We start from the raw sequence: 22,071 nt of genomic DNA on the forward strand, positions 1-22,071 counted from the left end.
TCGGGCTTGGATCAGAGTAAAATGCAAAAACTTTGGGAGGTGCATTATGGCCACAGAAGCTGATGCACCAACAACTAACAAAAAAAAAAAAAAAAATTTCATACCACAGGAAACCCTCCAACATACGATACAGATAACTAATGATCACCTGACATCACTAGTCCGATAGTGCCTGCCAAGAGTACTGCTAGGCAGAAGCAGTGCAGCCAACACACAATATGCTAACCACCCAACTGATTCACAAGCAGTAAGTAATAGGAGACAGTATTCCACTGCTGTCAGGAATTCATATACTTCAGCATCCATACAGGAAAGCTTTTGTTTTACTTTTATTGTTCTTAGCTGGACTGGTAGCAGCTTTTGCAAACTGTGAGCCTTTAATAACTTTTTTTAAGTTTAATTTTTCATCTCAGAAGGAAGCACATAAAGAAATGTGCCAAAATACAAAGGATCTAATACCCTTTTAGTGTCATTAATGTTAGTAAGCTTCATTTCAAAATTAACAGCCCCTTAATACAAACTTCTAATGAGAGTGGAAGTGTTCCTATTACAGTAGTCCATACCTGCGTACATGTTCTTAAAAAAAAAAGTATATTGGTTACCTCATCCATTAGCAGCATCTTACAAAACCTTTAAGTTGTTAATCATGCATGGTTGTGTCTCACCTTTTTTACATGCAACAATATTTAATGAATATTTCTTAAACAACATTTTTTCTACTAATCAATAATACATATAATCTAATTTGTAATATCAGATATTATATTAACATTCACAGTACAAAGGAATGTAAATTATCGAATCTAACTAAGAGTCTACCAGCTTAAAAACTGACTCCTCATGTTTTTAATGTCTGAAATTTTTTTTTTTCTTTTTTTATGATAACCCCAAATACGAAAGGTATTAGAACCTATAGTACTCAGTACTGTGCGTGGGTTGAGAAGATAAAAGAAGATACTTGTTGACATTAGAATTGAATTTCGGTAGACTAATTTTCAGGAAATAGGTGTGAAGTGAGATTGGTCTAGAAAAGAGAGGCCAAACTTTTTTTAATTTTCAAAAAGCCAATAGCATTAGCATTAGTAGAGGCATATGATGCAAGAAAGCAAGCTTATACAGCATCAGCAAAAAAAAAAAAAAAAAAAAACACTTCCATTTCACCCATCCATTCGTTTTCCAAATGTTTGTCCAGTTTTTCCTTGAATTTATTTAAGCTATCAACTTCCACAATGACCACCAACAATAGAAGTTTGCTCCAACAAACAACCACCCGCTGGTTAAAAACAACTTTCTGCACATATATTCTACACTGGTCTTTCCTTAACTTGAATTTATGCCACTTCAGGTGTGCAATCTGAGCAAGAGGAAGAATCCCATCAGCATTGAGCTTGCTCAAATCATTCAAGGCCTTATACACCTCAATCAGATCACCCCACAGGTGCCTAGTCTCTAGACATCGCAATTTGCATACTTAAGTCATTCTTGGTAAAAGCAACCCTTTGTTCCCCTCACCAATCTCATTGCTCTTCTCTGTATTCGTTCCAGTAGTTCTACATCCTTCCTAAAATGAAGCCTCCAGAACTGTATGCAATACAGTGGGCCTTAACGTACGATGACATCGACATCCGATATTCTCAGGAACAGATATACCTTCCATATGATCTTTTATTTTAAGGACCGATGATATATGCAGGAACCGATGGCTTTCCAATATAGTAGTAGTAGTAGTGGCATGTGATGCAAGAAAGCAAGTGTATGAGTTTATGCAGCATCAGCCAAAAAAAAAAAAAAAAAAAAATTACACCATTCCCTCCAAATGCCTGTCCAGTTCCTCCTTAAATTTATTCAACCTATCAATTTCCACAACGACAGATGGAAGTTTGTTCCAGCAATTAACCACCCGCTGGCTAAAGGCAAATTTCCGCACATCTATTCTACATCTATCCTTTCTTAATTTGAATTTATGCCCCCTTAGGTTCGTAATCTGAACAAGTGGAAGGATCCCATCAGAATTCAGCGTGCTGAACCCATTCAAGGCCTTATACACCTCAATCAGATCACCGCACAGGTGCCTAGTCTCCAGCCACTGCAATTTTCAGAACTTAAGCCTCTCTTGATAAGAGGATCCCTTCATTCCCCTCACCAATCTTGTTGCCCTTCTCTGTACACGCTCAAATAAATCTACATCCTTCCTAAAATGAGGCCTCCACATCTGTACGCAGTACTCAAGGCGTGGCCTGACCATTGCCTTATACAGAGGGATAATCACCTCCTTTTCCCTGTTAACAAAATTCCTATATATCATTGACAAAACCCCATGACCTGCCCTGGCAGCCTGTCTGCATTGCTCAGAAAACTTCATATCTGCCTGCACAATTACTCCCAGGTCTTTTTCATTTTCTACCACCTTAAGTGTAGTACCACACAATTGGTACGTTTCTCTGGCGTTACTTCTACCCTTATGCAATACTTTGCATTTGTCAAGGTTAAACTTCAGTTGCCACTTCTTAGCCCATTTGCCCAAATTATCCAGATCCTGCAGTAGCACGTTGCCATTACTGTCATTAACAACCCTGCCAACTTTGTATCATCTGCAAACTTCGACATTAAGCCTGATATACCTTCATCAATATCATTGATAAGCATTAGCATTAGCATTAGTAGAGGCATACGATGCAAGAAAGCAAGCTTATTCAGCATCAGCCCAAAAAAAAAAAAAAAAAACCCTCTCCCATTTCACCCCTCCGTTCGTTCGAAATACCTGTCCAGTTGAGCTTTAAATTTGTTTAGGCTATCAACTTCAACAACAAGTGATGGAAGTCGGTTCCACCAACCAACCACCCGCTGGCCAAAGGCAAATTTCCGCACATCTATCCGACATCCGTCCTTCCTCAATTTGAATTTATGCCCTCTGAGGTGATTATTCTGAGAAAGATGAAGAATCCCATTGGCATTGAGCATGCTCAAACCATTCAAGGCCTTATACACCTCTATCAGATCACCACGCCGGTGCCTAGTCTCCAGACTCTGTAATTTGCAAAACTTAAGCCTTTCTTCGTAAGAGCAACCCTTTGTTCCATTTACTAATCTTGTTGCCCTTCTCTGTACCCGTTCCAGCAGCTCTACATCCTTCTTGAAATGAGGCCTCCAGACCTGTATACAGTACTCAAGATGTGGCCTAACCATTGCCTTATACAAGGGAATAATCACCTCCTTATCCCTACTAGAAAAATTCCTGTATATCATTGACAAGACACCATGAGCTACTCTTGCAGCTCGTCTGCACTGCTCAGAGAACTTCATATCTCCCTGCACAATTACCCCCAGGTCCTTTTCATTCTCCACCACTGTCAGTGTGGTACCGCAGAGTTGATACGTTGCTCTGGGGTTACTGTTTCCCATATGCAGTACTTTACATTTGTCAATGTTAAACTTCATTTGCCACCTCTCAGCCCATCTGTTCAACCTTTCCAGATCCTGTTGCAGCAGCATAGCGTCAGTAGTGTCCTTGACGACCCTGCCAACCTTTGTATCATCTGCAAACTTGGACATTAAACTTGATATCCCATCATCAATATCATTCATAAACACCGAAAACAACAACGGACCCAACACTGAACCTTGAGGAACTCCACTAATAACATTAGTCCACGTTGAGCAGTGTCCATTGATTACCACTCTCTGTCTTCTGCCACTCAACCATCCCCTTATCCATAGCAGCAATTTGCCTCCAATGCCACACTGCTCCAATTTGTGCAGCAGTCTTCCATGTGCAACAGTATCAAAAGCCTTTCTAAGATCCAAATATATAATATCAAAGTTATTCCCTGCATCCAGTTCTTTTGTGACTACATCATAGTATCCAATCAAATTGGTCAGGCAAGACCTGCCCTTAACAAAACCATGCTGCGTCTGAGCTATAACTGAATTCTTGTCTAGATGATCCTGCAGTGCTTCTTTAACCAGTGCCTCCATTAATTTACCTGGAACAGAAGTTAAACTAACAGGTCTATAATTACGTGTGTCAGCCTTTGATCCTCCTTTGTGAATTGGGGTTACATTTGCACATCTCCAGTCTATGGGTACCTCCCCTGAGTCCAAAGAAGCTCTCATAATTATGGCTAGGGGTTTGCATACTTCCTTTGCTGCCTCCTTTAATATAACTGGATAGATCCCATCCACCCCAGGTGCCTTTTTTATGTTTATCCTCAACAATCTCTCCTCCACTTTCCTCTCAGTTAATACAAAATCATCCAGCTCACTGCCAATGTTTACTTTACCTACATCATTCTCCTTCCTGAATAACTCCTCATGCGTGAATGTAGATGCAAAATACTCGTTTAGATTGTTAGCCACCTGAGCAGGATCCTCAACTGTTGAACCATCAACATCCAGTGGACCAATCTGATTCATCCCTTTCCTTCTCGAGTTCAAGTATGTAAAGAACTCTTTTCTGTTTTTCTTTGCATCCTTTGCCAATGATTTTTCGTAGTCTGCCTTTGCCTGCCTAATCTCCTTTGTGACTTGGTTACAGACCAACTTATATCTATCATAGGCTTCCATGTCACCCATTAATTTATATGTATCCCATGCATTTTTCTTCTCTGCCACATGTCTCATTAGTTCATCTGACAACCATTTAGGCCTAAACCTTGAACAATATTTCTTAGTTGGTATGTAAAGCCTGGTAGCCTCCAAGATTAGTTCCTTGAATGCTTCCCATTTTGAGTTTGCTGTTGGTAACATCATCGGTTGGTCCCACTGTATAGAATTTAAATACTGTCTCAGACCATCATAGTCGCCTTTACGAAAACAAAAACCCTTCCCTTTACCTCCGATGGTAGTTACCTCCTTGAGTAAATCCCACTTCAACACACTGTGATCACTGCCACCTAGTGGTTCATTTATCTGCAGGTTCTTAATGCATGAAGAGTCACTACTGATAATCAGATCAAGAGTATTGCTCCCTCTTGTTGCCTCACGAACATGCTGGTGTAGAAAACAATCATCCAATAAATCCACAAAAGCCTTGCTAGTGTGCGAGTGACCAACCCACAAATTCCAGTCAATATCTGGGAAATTAAAATCCCCCATTATAAGACTCTCTGATTTACTGGCCCACTCTATTTCCCTGTACAATATCTTATTATACTCATCAGAGTCATTAGGCCTATAGCACACTCCTACTCTCAATTTTGATTTCCCTATGCTTATGTCACACCAAACTGATTCGGCACTGCCCTGTCCATCGATGTCGACTGGCTTCACTTCCTTGGACTTTATGTGTTTCTTAATTAATAGCATAACCCCTCCTCCCCTCCTGTCCTGTCTATCCTTTCTATACACATTGTATTCCCCAAATTCCAGTTCCGCATTACTTATATCTGTGTGACACCACGTCTCTGATATCCCAACAATATCTGCCTTTGATGTTTTGAGCAATACCTCAAATTCATCAAATTTATTTACCAAACTCCTAGCATTGGTGTACACGCAGGTATACATGCACCTGTTTCTATTCTTAGCTACCCTAACACAACCCATGTGTTTACTTGTAACGCAATGACTACCAGCAGTCTCTGAAATATCCTGCATCTTGTTTTTCAGACTTCTGCTCATTTCAATAGAAGCAGTGCAAGAATCACTTCCACCTCTGCCAGTGGCTACTGTTAATCTATTAGTCTTTGTATCCCCCCCAACTAGCAGTTTTCCGACCCACCTAACACTGCCTCGACAGCATCAGCAAAAATTCTTGCACCCTTTCTATTTAAGTGTATCCCATCCCTGTAGAAGCAATCTCTCCTGTTAACAAGTACAGTCCAGGCTGAAAAAAATTCTACCCCTTGAGCCTTGCACAATCCCTCCAGGGCCGAATTGATCAACAAGGCTCTCATCATATACTCCCTCCTATCGTGTCTGGGCAGAATTGCAGACACTTTCAAGTTCAACCCTAATTCACGGCTGTTTTTCAGCAGTGACCTGTACTTGCTAAGTAATTCCGCCGGTCTCCTACTCTTAATATCATTCGTGCCAACGTGTACAACTATATCACCTTTTGTGCCCTTAAAAGATGATATCCGCTCTACAATGTCATCAACCTTTGCCCCTGGCAGACATACCCTGGTCCTATTCCACCTATCCTTTTTACAAAGCATGTTCCCCGTTTCCCTGACAATAGAGTCACCAACAACTACTAGTTCCTGTGGGACCAGCGCATTCTGCCTAGGGGGCTGCTTCTGTGTTGCCTGATGACCAAGTGCAAGCTCTGGCGTTGATGTGGGCAGCTGAGAGCTTGATGGGCCCCTCAATTTATTTCCTTCGAGGGCATCCACCCTGTCCTTCAAGCTCTCATAAAGGCCCATAACAACGCTGAGTTGTCGCCTGATTTCCTTGCACTCCTTACATCGTGCACACACAAAGACATCCCCCTTGGCAGTATCATGTCCCGTACCCAACTGCTCCGCAAACATCAAGCAAACAGTGCATTTTAATAGACTGTGATTCAGAGGGCAACTGGCCCCCTCAGTTCTCCCCTGAACCACAGCACTCCCATTAGCTTGAGCCTTTTGCTTTGCTGCTCTGGTTAGAGTCATGATTCCAATGTAATTCAATAAAATTTAAAACAAAAATTAAATCCTTAAGTTATATATATATATATATATATATATGGATATATATATTGTTTTTTTTTTTTTTTTTTTTTTTCGGTATCTAGTGTTCCCTTTATACAACTTCCGTATCACGTGTACCACTATAGTTATGTATTAATTATTTGTTACGATTAAGTCGTTATATATATTTATAGAGTTAAAAATACAATTTAATTGACAATAAAGTTTATCAAGATTAATAGATTTACTGAATAATTGACAATATTATATTATGCACTATACTACACTAAGCTTATGCTATCGTGTAAAAATGGCGGGAATTCACGAACGAGTATCAAGTATGTATTAATTATTTGTATTAATTATCAAGTATGTATTATTAATTATAAATATACAAAACAACAGTGGACCTAACACCGAACCCTGTGGGACCCCACTAATAACATTAGTCCAAGAAGAGCAGCACCCATTGATTACCACCCTCTGTCTTCTCGCACTTAACCATCCTTTTATCCATTTTAGCAACTTACCCTTAATACCATTCTGCTCCAGTTTGTACAATAGTCTTCCATGTGCAACAGTGTCAAAAGCTTTCCTGAAATCCAAATATATGATATCAAAATTATTTTTTGCATCCAGTTCCTTTGTAACCACATCATAATATCCTATCAAATTTGTCAGACAAGACTTTCCCTTAACAAACCCATGCTGTGTCTGAATTATTGCTGCAGTCTTGTCTAGATGATCCTGCAATGCATCTTTAACCAGGGACTCCATTATTTTACCAGGAACAGAAGTTAAACTAACTGGTCTGTAATTACTCATGTCACCCTTCGATCCCCCTTTGTGAATTGGGGATACATTTGCACATCTCCAGTCCGTGGGAACCTCCCCTGAGTCCAAGGACGCTCTCACAATTATGGCTAAGGGTTTGCTTAGTTGCTTTGCCGCCTCCTTTAATATAACTGGATAGATCCCATCCACCCCAGGTGCTTTTCTTACGTTTAACTTCAACAATTTCTCTTCCACTTTGCTCTCAGTTATTACAAAATCATTAAGTATCCTGCTACAATTTGATAACCTTCTGTCATTTTCAAACCTTAATAATTCCTCACGTGTGAATGTAGATGCAAAATACTCATTCAGTTTTTTTGCTATCTGAGCAGGATCATCAACAGTCGAACCATCGATGTCAAGTGGACAAATCTGATTCATTCCCCTTCCTTTTAGAGTTTATATAAGTAAAGAAATCCTTGCTGTTTTTCTTATGCCAAGGATTTCTCGTAATCTGCCTTCGCCTGCCGAACCTCCTTTGTGACCTGATTGCAGATTAACTTATATCTGCCATAGGCTTCTGAGTTGCTTGATAATTTATATGCATCCCATGCATTTTTCTTCTCTGTTACGAGTCTCATTAGTTCATTTGACAACCATTTAGGCCTAAACCTTGAACAATATTTCTTAATAGGTATGAAATGTTTAGTAGCTTCCACGATTAATTCCTTGAATGCTTCCCACTAAGAATTTACTGTTGGTAACATCGTCAGTTGATCCCACTGTACAGAATTTAAAAACTGTCGGAGACCACTGTACTTGCCTTTACGGAAGCAAAAACCCTTTCCTTTACCCCGGATGGAAATTAAATCTTTAAGTAAATCCCAAGTCAGTACACTGTGATCACTGCCACCTAGTGGTTCTTTTATCTGCAAATTCCTAATACACGAATGATCACTGCTGATAACCAGATCAAGAGTATTACTTTCTCTGGTTGCCTCTCGAACATGCTGCTGTAAAAAACAATCATCCAATAAATCCACAAAAGTCTGACTAGTGTGTGAGTGACCAACCCACAAGTTCCAGTCAATATCTGGGAAGTTAAAATCCCCCATTATAAGACATTCCGATTTACTAGCCCACTCTATTTCTCTGTACAATTGTTCATTGTACTCATTCAAGTCATTAGGCCTATAACACACTCCTACTCTTATTTTTGCTTTTGCAGTGCTTATGTCACACCAAACTGACTCAGCAGTGCACTGTTCATCTATATCAACTGGATGCACTTCTTTTGATTTTATGTTTTTCTTAATTAACGGCATAACACCTCCTCCCTTCCTATCCTGTCTATCCTTTCTGTACACATTGTACTCCCCAAATTCCAGTTCGGCATTCCTTATATCTGTGTGACACCACGTCTCTGATATCCCAACAATATCCGCCTTTGATGTCTTGACCAACACTTCAAATTCATCAAATTTATTTACCATACTTCTAGCATTGGTATACATGCACGTATTCTTATTTTTAGTTACTCTAACACATCCCATATACCCACCTGTTTCACGATGACTGCCATCCGTCGCTGAAACCCCCAACACCCCTCGCTCCAGGTCGCTACTTATTCTAATAGAAGTTGTGCAAGAATTGCCTTCACCTCTGCCTGCGGCTACTGTTAAACTATTAGTCCTTGTATCCCCCCCCACGCTATCAGTTTTCCGACCCACCTAACACTGCCTCTATAGCATCAGCAAATATTCTTGCACCCTTTCTATTTAAGTGTATCCCATCCCTGTAGAAGCAGTCTCTCCTGTTAACAAGTACAGTCCAGGCTGAAAAAAAATTCTATCCCTTGAGCCTTGCACAATCTTTCCAGGGCCGAATTAATCGACAAGGGTCTCATCATATACTCCCTCCTATCGTGTCTGGGCAGAATTGCAGACACTTTCAAATTCAACCCTAATTGACGGCTTTTTTTCATCAGTGACCTGTACTTGTTAAGTAATTCTGCTGGTCTCCTACTCTTAATATCATTAGTGCCAACGTGTACAACTATATCACCTTTTGTGCCCCTAAAAGATGATATCTGCTCTACAACGTCATCAACCTTTGCCCCTGGCAGACATACCCTGGTCCTGTTCCACCTATCCTTTTAACAATGGATAGGTGGAACATCACTCATATGCTTGTTCTCAACCAATTAGCATCTTTGTTATTGTTCAACAAACATTCCCATGCATTACAGTACTTTGGAGACTTTCTTTATCTTCTGTTTGATGCACTTGTTTAGTGTGTAAGCAGTGTGTTTTTGTTAATTATATGTAATTTCAAATAAATATTTCTGTGCAATAAAGATTTCTTCTAATTACAGTAATTTAATTATAGTTTTTTTGAATTAATTAAGTAAATAAATTGAAATCAAATAACCATGGCTCCTAAAGTGCAAGTTAAGAATAAAATTTTAAGAATAATAAAATTTGAATGAGATGATAAAAGATATAGCAAGAGATGATAACAAGAGTGTTAAAGTTAGCGATGATTCCAAATTGGCGCATAAGGGAAGAGACTTTATTGTGGAAATGGAAAAGTTTTTGTTGGTGTGGATTTGGCAAAAGTAGATGAAGGGTGACACACTGCCTAGACAATTTATCTGCAAACGTGCTAAGCAGATCTATGGGATCTGAAACTTCCATTAAGCTCCATCAGTCAGTGGCAGTGCTGTGCACTTTGAAGACTTTAAAGCCAGCAGAGGCTGGTTCGAGCGCTTCAAAAATGGGTGAATATCAAAAGTGTTAAAAGGCATGGAGAGGCATCCAGTGCTGATTAAAAAAAAAAAAAAGCAGCTAAGGCCTTTAAAATTCAATTTCAAGAGTTTGTTGATCAGGAGGATTATCTTCTCCAGCAGATTTTTAGCATTGACAAAACCGGCCTCTTCTGGAAGTGAATACCCAGGAAAACTTACATCACTAAGGATGGATCTAGTTTACATGGGCATAAGCCTATGAAAGATAAGCTCACTCTCCTGTTGGGTGGCAATGCCTCTAGAGATTTTAAGCTGAAGCCTTTGCTTGTGTATCATTCTAATACTCCCAGAGTATTTAAACAAAAAAAGGTTGATAAAAGCATGCTGGGAGTGTTTTGGCACAGTAACAAGAAGGCCTGGGTTATAAGATATTCATCAGTGAATGGGCACTTGGAGTTTTCTGTCCTTCAGCAAAGAATTACCTTGAGAAAAATAAGCTTCCTGTGAAGGCACTGCTCCTGCTGGATAATGCATAAGGCCATGATCCCAGCTTTGTTCAATCTCTTGAGGAACAATTTGACTTTGTTCAAGTTAAATTTTTGCCACCCACCACCAATCCTCTTCTTCAACCAATGGACCAGCAAGTGATTGCAAACTTCAAGAAAATCTACACCAAGAGAATGTTCACAAGTTGCTTTGCAGCGACCTCTGGTGAAAATGCTATCACCCACAAAGATTTTTGGAGGTCGAAGTTCACCATTCTGGACTTTGTGAGGCTGATTGTAAGTTCTTGTTTCCACCAGGTGCTTAAATTCAGCCTGGAAAAACATCTGGCCTTTAATTATCCATAACGTTGATGGATTTGAAGATGATGGTGTTTTGGCAAATGATATCGTCACTCTTGGTAAATCAGTGGCTCTGGATGTGGAGGACCTTATTGACACTCATGGAAGTGAATATGGAGCGTAACAAAAGATTGAGAATGACCATAAGAGAAATGCTCCATTGGAAAAGAGACAACCACCACCAAATTGTGATCTGAGGTGTCTAGAGGACCACTCACCTCGACCATGTACTTAGAAGGGTTTTTGTGAGAAAAACATCAAGCGTGTTGGCTTCATGGTTAGAGCAGTCTGGTATTCTTTTAGTAAACAAACAATCTATGTGAGATCATTAGTAATTGCAAAAGCCTGAGCATCTCGATTAGCTGGGTTTGTGTGACTAGAAAATGGAAGCCAGCTGGTGTTGTGAACATTAAAATCACCAAGGAAAATTACCTCATTGTTAGGAAAGTTGGACTGCAAAAAGACAAATTTCAAAGAGAGGAAGTCAAAGAGTTTGAAGTGATTAATGGAGCTGGGAGAATGATAGAGGCAACAGATGAATTTGATTTTAAGCCCGAGATGAGATTTTAAGCCTGAGAAGACTATGTATAGGTATAGTGCGAAAGCAGCATTAATACATAGCCAAATCTGAATGAACAGAAGATCGAAAAGAGGAGGTTTAAAATTACTATCTCTGACATCTGAATGCACATATGCTCAGGTACCACTTTTGAAGAGAAAGGAATCATACAAGAATAATTCAGACAACTGAGGTGAGCAGTGGTTGAATCAACCGATATCTGTGATTCTTTTAGAAAAGGTACATGGTATTCTTTTAGTATTCTTTGTTTGGTAGAATGGAAGTGGAAATGAACATTATTGAGATTAAAACTGGGACCAAGTATATTTGTGAAATGAACGAGGAAGCATTTTGGAGGTATAGATCTTTTCATAGATAAGTTTTTTCTATTAGTTTGCCAATTCATGATGTATTCAGTAGTAAGAAAATGAGGTGAGGACATGCTGTATGAAGTACTGAAATTTTTGGATATGGGGTACACAAGGCAAGAACATACTCAACTCCTTGATGTAATGGGACCTTGACTATACACCCTGCATAAACACTACTCTAACTAATACCAGTCACTGTCTGGCAGAGTAGACAAGCTCATCTGTAAGCTTAATAGAAAGATACCAATAAGTTCAGTCCAGTGGACTATCTAGCAGCTGGCCTGCAAACACCGTTTTAGAGTGTACCCTCAAAAAGTAACCAAGATTGGATCTCACCACGATATCCATCATAACCTGAAAAGGCATCAATCATACTGCATGATGGGAGAGATGGGAGAGGGTTTGCTGGAGCTTTGCTCTGCAGACTAAACAAGGGTTTAGTTGGGTTTCATCTCTTCAAGCCTCCAAAGTTGTGGTATTGGACTGGTTGGTAAGCATCTACTACCTAGTATTGCCTGTTAACACAGAGGGGTTGCATTCCCCCATGTGGTGTGGGAACCACACCTTGACCCCTTCTTATGTTGGTTCACACCTTGCTGGTTAGGTCCAGTAAACTAGATGCTGTATTTCAGGACTTGCACATGGGACTTATACTTGGGGGGGGTTACTAACAGTCCTGCCATTGTGACATGCAAGCAGCAGATGATTTGGTTGTCAGAGAATTACTGGACTTCACCGAAGTTTGGTCTACTTGACTCGAGTATCACCTGAATATCAGTTCCATCAACATTTTAAACTCTCAGGTAGCAAACCCAGCTTGTTATTCCTGAGAGAATGTCTGTCACACCCTCAAGGATCTGACAATGATATTAACAACAACAAATTCTATCTTTTAATTTAGTGAAATAATCATAGAAGCTACTATGCCTTTCATATCAACTAAGAAACACTGTTCAAGGCTTATATTTAAATGGATGTTAGATGATGTTACGAGACAAGTTTAAGAGAGGAAAAATGCTGGAATACATATAAATTATTAAGTGATACAGAAGATTATGGTAGCTATAAACTAGTCTGCAATAAAGTCACAAAGGAGGTTAGGTTAAGTCAAGGCAGATTATGAGACTTCTTTGCCAAAGGATGCAAAGAAAAATGGTAAAGATTTCTTTACTTATGTAAACACTATAAAGATGGGGATGAATCATATTGATTCACTTGATACTGATGGATTCACTTTTGATGATCCTGCTCAGGTCGTGACAAACTGAATACGTATTTTGCAACTACATTCACACACGAGGAATTGTTTAGGGAAGTCGCGACAGATATATATCAAACTCTACCAGGAAGCTAAATGATTTTGTAATAACTGAGAGCAAAGTGGAAGAGAAATTGTTGAAGTAAAACATAAAAACAGACATCTGAGGTGGATGGTATCTATCCAATTATATTAAGGGTAGCAGTAAAGGAGATAAACAAACCCTTTGCAATAATTATCAGAGCATCCTTGGATTCAGGGGAGGTTCCTATGGACTGAAGATGTGTGAATATATCCTCAACTCACAAAGGGTGACATGAGTAATTACAGATCAGTTAGTTTAACTTCTATTCCAGGAAAATTAATTTAGCCACTGGTTAAAGAAGCATTGCAGGGCCATCTAGACAAGACTACAGTTATAGCTCAGACACAGCACAGGTTTGTTAAGGGGAAGTCTTGTCTGACAAATTTGACTGGATACTATAAAGTAGTCACAAAGGAACTGGATGCAGAAAATAATTTAGATATCATATACAGGTCAACCGTCACTAATCCGGCAGCGTTGGGACCTGTGGTTTGCCGGATTAGTGAGTTTGGCAGAATCCCTGGTGGTTATTTTAGCACATATGCCCAACAGCTAACCACCTCCCTTTAACCCATTGACTGCCAAGCCAGTTTCAGAAAAAATTCCCCAGGGGCCAAAAAATAATTTGATTAGTAATTCTAAAATAAATATTGTAATGTCAGTGTTGTTTTTTGTGCTTAAAATATATATAAAAAAGAGACTTTTTGTATGTCGCATATATGTGGCCGACATGGTCCAGTAGGTTATTTTATTTCTTGAGAAGCCGTGTCGGCCACATACATGTGACGCTATTACGGCATACATATGACGGTCGTTTGTGATTAGTTTATTGCACATGCAGTGAGCGCTGCAATAAAACTAATTGCTATAAAATAAACTCAAACATCGCAATAAGTTTGTCAGTATTGTTAAAGATTTTGTGAAAACAAGTTCGTTAGTGCACTGCATTTTATCCAACATATTGTGTTGTGTTTTTCAGCAAGTTTGTACAAGTGTGTTGTAAAAAAAAAAATCTAAAAAGGAATGGCTAAAAGAAAATTACTAAAATAAGAGGAACTGAGAGAAATTGCTGGAATTTACAATTAAGCAGAGTTAAACTTCTTACAGGACACACCGCTGTAGAGTTTTTTAAGAAGTTAAACTTTATCTGTTATGGACAATGTATGGTGTTTATGCTTTACACCACGAGGAGGCACTTCCTTTATGCATTGGAACCATGGCTGGGACTAAATTTGAGCACGTTATAATAATAATAAATGCAGAAAAAAAAGTGGGAATGGCTTGCAAGTGTTTACGAATTCATGCCAACAGCTGATGCTGCAACCAACACCACCAAAACAGTAGTGGCAGGTCGGTGCGCCGACATGGGAAATTTGAAATTACATTCGCAGAAATTATGTCCGAATTAGCAGTGGAACCGGATTAGTGATGGTCGACCTGTACTTGAATTTCTAGAAAGCTTTTGATACTGTTACACATTGGCATTAGTAGAGACATGTGATGCAAGAAAGCAAGCTTATACAGCATCAGCCAAAAAAAATCCCCATTTCACTCATCCATTTTTTCAAATGTTTGTCCACTTCTTCCTTGAATTTATTTAAGCTATCAACTTCCACAATGACAGATGGAAGTTTGTTCCAGCAATCAACTATCTGCTGGCTAAAGGCAAATTTCTGCACATCTATTCGAAAACTGTCTTTCCATAATTTCAATTTATGATCCCTCAGGTTTGTAATCTGAGCAAGAGGAAGAATCCCATCAGCATTGAGCCTGCTCAATCCATTCAAGGCCTTATACACCTCAATTAGATCACCTCACAGGTTCCTAGTCTCCAGATGCTGCAATTTTCAGAAATTAAACCTTTCTTCGTAAGACACCCCTTTGTTCCCCTCACCAGTCTTGTTGCTCCTCTCTGTACTCATTCTATCAACTCTACATCTTTCCTAAAATGAGGCCTCCAGAACAGTATGCAGTACTTGAAGTGTGGCCTGACCATTGCCTTATACAAGGAGATAATTACCTCCTTATCTCCAATAACAAAATTCCTGTATATCATTGACAAGACTCCATGACCTACTCTGGCAGCTTGTCTACACTGCTCAGAAAACTTCATATCTGACTGCACAATTATCCCCAGATTTCTTCCATTCTCCACTACCCTGAGTGTAGTACTACTGAAGTTGGCATGTTACTCCTCTGGCTTTACTGCTACCTATATTCAGTACTTTGCATTTGTCAATGTTAAACTTCAGTTTCCACTTCTCAACACATCTGCCCAACTTTTCTCGTTCCTTTTGCAGTAGTGTACTGTATTAATAACGCTGCCAACCTTTGTATTATCTGCCAACTTCGACATTAAGCCTATTATACCTTCATCTATATTATTGATAAATATACAAAAGAACAATGGGCACAACGCAGAACACTGTGGGAATCCACTAATAACATTAGTCCATGAGGAGCAATGTCCATTTATTACCATTCTCTGTCTTCTCTTACTCAACCATCCTTTTATCCATTGTAGCAACCTTCCCCTAATGCCATACTGCTCCAATTTGCACAGTAGTCTTCCATGTGCAATAGTATCAAAAGCTTTCCTGATATCCAAGTATATGATATCAAAATTATTTTCTGCATCTTGTTCCTTTGTGACCACATCATAGTATCCAATCAAATTGGTCAGACAAGATTTCCCCTTAACAAACCCATGCTGTGTCTGAATTATTACTGCAGTCTTGTCTAGATGATTCTACAATGCTTCTTTAACCAGTGACTCCATTATTTTCCCCAGAACAGAAGTTAAACTAACAGGTCTGTTACTACCCATGTCACCCTTTGATCCCCCTTTGTGAATTGGGGATACATTTGCACATCTCCAATCCGTGTGGACCTCCCCTGATTCCAAGGATGCTCTCATAATTATGGCTAAGGGTTTGCTTAGTTGCTTTGCTGCCTCCTTTAATATAACTGGATATCCCATCTGCTCCAGGTGCTTTTCTTATGTTTAACTTCAGCAATTTATCCTGCACTTTGCTCTCAGTTATTACAAAATCATTCAGCTCCTTGTTAGAGTTTAATAAGCTTCTGTTCTCCACTTCCCTATAGAATTTCTCATGAGTGAATGTAGATGCAAAATACCCATTCAATTTGGCAGCTATCTGAGTAGAATCATCTACAGTCCAACCATTCACATGGAAGACTACTTTTAAAATTGGAGCAGTATGGTATTAAGGGAAAGTTGCTGGTATGGATAAAGGGATGGTTGAGTGGGAGAAGACAGACAGACAGACAGTGGCAATCAATGGACATGGCTCTTTGTGGACTAATGTTATTAATGGAGTCCTGCAGGGATTGGCGTTGGGCCCATTTTTGCTTCTTGTATTTTTCAATGATATTGATGAAGGTATATCAAGCTTAATGTCCAAGTTTGCAGATGATACAAAAGTTGGCAGGGTAGTTAATGACAGTATGCTACTGCAACAGGATCTAGAAAATTTGGGCATATGGGCTGAGAGGTGGCAACTGAAGTTTTACAGTGACAAATGGAAAGTACTGCATGTGGCAGCAGTAACCCCATAGTAGCACAACAACTGTGTGGTACTACACTTAGGATAGTGGAGAATGAAAAAGATCTGCGGGTAATTGTGCAGTCAGATATGAAGTTTTCTGAAAGTGCAGACATGCTGCCAATGCAGTTCATGTGGTCTTATCAATGATATACAGCAATTTTGCTAGGAGAGTTAAGGAGATGATCATCTCTTTATATTAGGCAATGGTCAGGAAGTACTTAAGGTGTGCCGTGAGTACTGCAAACAGGTCTGAAAGCTTCATTTTAGGAAGGATGTAGAGCTGCTGTAACGAGTACAGAGAAGAGTGAGGAGAACAAAAGGTTGCTCTTACCAAGAAAGGTTTAAATTCTGCAAATTGCAGCATCTGGAGATGGCACTTGCGAGGTGATCTGATTGAGGTGTATAAGCTTTGAATGGTTTCAGCAAGCTTAATGCTGATAGGATTCTTTCTCTTCTTAAGATTATGCAATCAAGGAAGCATAAATTCAAATTGAGGAAAGAGTTTTGTGGAAATTTGCTTTTAGCTAGCAAATAATTAATTGCTGAAACAAACTTCCATTTGTCATAGCAGAAGTTGATAACCTAAATAAATTCAAGGAGGAATGGAATGGCTGGGTGAAATGGGTAGAGTTTTTTTTTTTTTTTTTTTTGGCTGATGCTGTATAAGCTTACTTTCTTGCATCATCATCATCATCATAATTTTCAATCCACTGAAGGATGAAGGCCTCTCCAGCATCCTTCCAGTTCCTTCTGTTTTTTGCAATGGCCATCTATTTACTGCCCACGAATTTTTGAATTTCATTTATCCATCTCTGCTGTTTTCTTCCAGGTTTTTTCAGGTACCATTCTCTTATTTTTTTAGTCCATCTGTCGCCATGCCTTTGAACTATGAGTCTTGCCCAAGTCCATTTCAGTTCTTTTTAATTTTGATAAGAATATCCTTTACTTGAGTTTGCTGCCTAATCCATGTGTTTCTCTTCTTATCCAATGGTCTGATTCTTAATATAATTTATTCCATTCTTCACTGTGTAGTTTTCAGCTTCTCTTCTATTCTTTTGGTGAGTACCCAAGTTTCACTTCCATAAGTAATGGTGGGGAGTAGACACTGGTTCGTTATTTTATGTTTCAGACAAATTGGGATATTGCTCCTCAGTATGTGACTATATTTCCTGAATGCTATCCATCCGATTTATTCTTCTCTTGACTTCCAGCCATTTATCATTATTACAACTAATGACTTGTCCAAGATAAGTATATGAATTCACTTTTTCAATTTCTGCTCTAATGATTATATATCCCTTCCTCTGGCTATTTACTTTTGTTTTAACCATATTCAACTTTAGTCCGAAATCCTTACTAACTCTGCATAAATGATTAAGATTTTCCTCTAATTCTTCAGAATCATGGCTTGTGATCACATTGTCATCTGTAAATCTTAAATGGTTTAGGTACTCTCCATTCACATCGACTCCTTTCTGCAACCATTTCAATCTTCTGAAAACTTCTTCAAGGGCAACAGTAAACAACTGTGGAGATATTGTGTCTCCTTGTCGAACTTTTTTCTCAATTTTAAATTTGCTACTGTATTTATCTAGTCTAATAAAGGAGGTAGCGTTCTCATATATTTTCTTCAAAATCATAATGTATGAGATGTCTGTGCCTTGTCTTTCCAGTGCTAGAAACATTGCCTTATGTTGTATGGAGTCAAATGCCTTTTCATAATCCACCAAGTGCCAGGCATAATGGTATTTTATATTAATTTGCTTTCTCCATTAACTGTGATGTTATGTGAAGGTGAGTCATAGTTGAGAATCCTGTCCTAAAGCCAGCTTGCATTTTTCATTTGATTCTCAACAAGTATTCTTTCAAATCTGTTAGTAATGACCCTTGTGAACAATTTGTAGATGTGGGACAGCAAGCTAATTGGTTTATAATTTCCAATTTCTGATTTATCTCCTTGCTTATGCAGCAAAACTATGATTGCATTATTCCACTTCTTAGGCTTCATGCCTTTCCTAATGTATTTTGCGAAGAGTCTTGCTAGTTTCTGTGCCATGTCTCTTCCTCCTAATTTTAACAACTGTACAATAACTTCATCTTCACCTGGGGCTTTTTGATTCTTCATTTTCTTCAATGCATGTTCTACCTCATCAGGAAGGATATCAGGTATGTCATGTGTTGCTAATTTGTAGTCCATCTTCTCCACTTCTGGCATCATTCCCTTGCTCCTAATATAATACTTTATAGTAGTCTTCTGCTGTTTGAATTATGCCTTCTCTGCTATTTATAAGTACACCTTTACTATTCTTCAGATTCAGTATCATTTGTCTTTTTGTATTACTGCTCATGACTGCTGATCTAAGTCCTTTATTTTCGCTTAATGCTTGTTCTACTTTTCTTGTGTTAAATCTTCTTATGTCCTCTCTGAGTCTCTTTCTAATGGCTTTGCATAACTCAGTATACTTAATTTTCTCCTTGTCAGTGTTTATCTTGCTCTTTATTTATAGTATTTGGTTCATCATGACAAGTGTTTCTTGACTAATTTCTTCTTCTTTGGATTTCTTTTTACCTATAGCTTTCATAGGTTAACAATTCGCAAAATTTTTGAAAATTTAACAATCGGTTCGTGCAAGCTGACTCCAGCACACCACTGCATATATTACATTTAAATTACAATGGTAAACAATGTCACCATACTGTCTGCACTCAAAAAACAAGAGATGCCTACTATGGAGTATCAAAAGTGAACACTGGCAAAGTGGAAGAGGGTCTGGTAGTAAAGATAATCCCACTTCCAACCATCTCATGTTGGTGACAGGGTAAGGGCATGGTGACAACAGTATGAATCCTTGTTCTTTATACACAAGTAGAACACTAAAAGTCAGCAAGGGAAGTGTGATAGTTTGCCATGTTTTCTGGGAGTTGATGGGTCCCTTTCATTCATATGAACTAATGTCTGAATGCCAAAGTATACTTGAACATCATTGTGGTCCAGGTACTCCCCATCGTGTTGAGTGCCTACTCCTCAAGTGATAGTTATTTCTAGGTAGGAAGATGTGTCATACCACCATGCTTTTAAAAAGTCATGTGTGTGCCTTGTATGCATAAAAATGTTTTACTTCAGTCCAAAAAATTTAGTAGGTACTGCCAAGGATGTTTTCATATCAAAAATTTTGTCGGACTGGTTCAAGGAATTTTCACCCCTCTTCAGTGACCCCAACAGTTGCCAGGCCTAAATCCCACTGCCATCCATTCTACAGAAATTGCAAGATGCTATTCACTGTGCATGAGCAACTACGCCAACAGAATGTTACTGGGGTTTATTCAAGGCCATGCCAACTTGAATCGCTTCTGTGCTGAAGATAAAAGTACATTTACCTAATATCATGTGTCCTGTATGATATTATTATCTATCTGTACCTAATATAGTTGCCACCAAGTGTAGTTCTGTCATTATGACTATAGAATTTATTTCTCTGTATTTAACATTATGAAACTGGCAGTACATTAATAGCACTTGTTTTAATACACTTCTTGCTGTACACTGAATTTGTGATAATAGGCTTTCGCTGTATACTGTGTGAATTTGTGGAACTTGTTGAAAATCAATTCACCCCCCCAAAGGTTGTTTATGGTTAGTTTTTACTTCCAGAGTGACATTTTTCTTACCAGGATGGGCCTTCTGACTATCCAGGTCAAAAGAAACAGGATCTTTTTTCCTCTCTTGGGTTCTAACTGCATCTTACTGTATCTGTGATCTATCTGTAATTCCAGGTTGAACTTACTCAAGCCTGCACTCATATATTCTGGATTTACTGATGTATAGATGATACTTTCAGGAACATGTGATCTGTTCCTATCATTGGCACATCTAGAAAATCTATTGGAGTGGCCGAGAGCACACATTTTCAATATTTGTTGGCATAGATGTTCTCAGGGGTAGGGCACATGTAAATGTAATGTTTATCTCTGTTGCCAGATATCCAAATTTTCTGGTTTTTTGGCCCCTTGTCAGAGCATCCCAAACAGACCTTTTGGAACACTGAATGTCCTGGCTTCACACACAAAAGAAATTTTTTTTTTAGATAGTTGCTTATTTTTCAGTATGGCATGGAAGTTGTTTTGATATATTCTTTATTTGAAAAAGGAGGGCTGAGCTGTCATTTGTCATTGCAATTAATCAATCAGGTGGTTTATAAAAAATGATTATATGTGTAGTTGCTTAACAATTTGATTATGTGCAAATGTAATTTGAATATCTATATATATCAAAAAAAAAAATTTTACATTTCCAGTTTTCTTGAAAAAAAAAAAAAAAATCTAGCAACTCTACCCAGGATGCATGTCTGTCATTAATTACTTCTAATATATAAGCAAAGTAAATAAATGTCCATGGCAAGATTACCATACTACCAGGTCCACCACTGCAGGGATCTGAAAAAATAGTTTAGAATGATTGCTAAAGATTGAGGTCTTTCAGCAGTTTTGTGGGGTTGGGGGTGCAGAATCTATAGTGTTGCCTTTCATACTTTGATAAATGTGCTTGTAATATAAAAACCCAAACCCAATCATTAAAATTTTCTTAATCAGTTCATACAGATTATCACAAGAAAAGGCTTAAATTGAAAACAGAAAAAATACAAGGGGTGATCATTTAATTCATGGACTGGTGCAAGATTTTATGTTTACTGTGCAAACTTTCCATAACTGCCACTAGAGCCACCTCTGATTGCTACTGAGCAAACTCTGTGTGTACATGCCAGTACTTGTTGAGCTAGTATTGCACGAAGAGAGCTTTTTTAGCTATGTGTCATTGAAAATTGTTTTGAAGCAAGTATCATGTTGGACATACTGACTGAACAGAAATATGTGATTTTTTTTGTGTCAAATGGGGCTTAACTGCATTGGAAAGAGTTAAAGAAATGATGAAGCATATGGTAATAAGTGTCTTGGTAGGATGGCCATATTCTGGTGTTTCCACATCTGAAGAAAGCTCTGAAAGGCAAGTATTTCATGTCTGACACAATGATGCTCGCAGAACCACAATGGAAGCACTTCGCAGTCTTTAGAAAAATGTCTTGCAAGAAGCATTTAATGCATAGGCACGATGGTGGCAAAAGTGTGTAAAGTTCAAGAGAGAGTATTTCAAGAAGGAGAAATCCACAGAAGAATCAGATGATGACAATTAAGATAAGATCCTCCACTGGTCTGTGAATTAAATGATCAACCCTCATAAAAGTACAAGTTTTAAAA

General features: G+C 38.6%; 1 protein-coding gene across 1 annotated transcript in view; it reads right to left on the reverse strand.

Moving 5' to 3' along the window:
• LOC150083254 (insulin-like peptide receptor) overlaps positions 1 to 22,071 on the reverse strand; it is a 503,669-nt gene that overhangs the window by 139,521 nt on the left and 342,077 nt on the right. The window lies entirely within an intron of this gene.

This window comes from Mastigoproctus giganteus, chromosome 7, assembly GCF_048544385.1.
Source record: "Mastigoproctus giganteus isolate SK-2022 chromosome 7, ASM4854438v1, whole genome shotgun sequence".
Taxonomy (NCBI): domain Eukaryota; kingdom Metazoa; phylum Arthropoda; class Arachnida; order Uropygi; family Thelyphonidae; genus Mastigoproctus; species Mastigoproctus giganteus.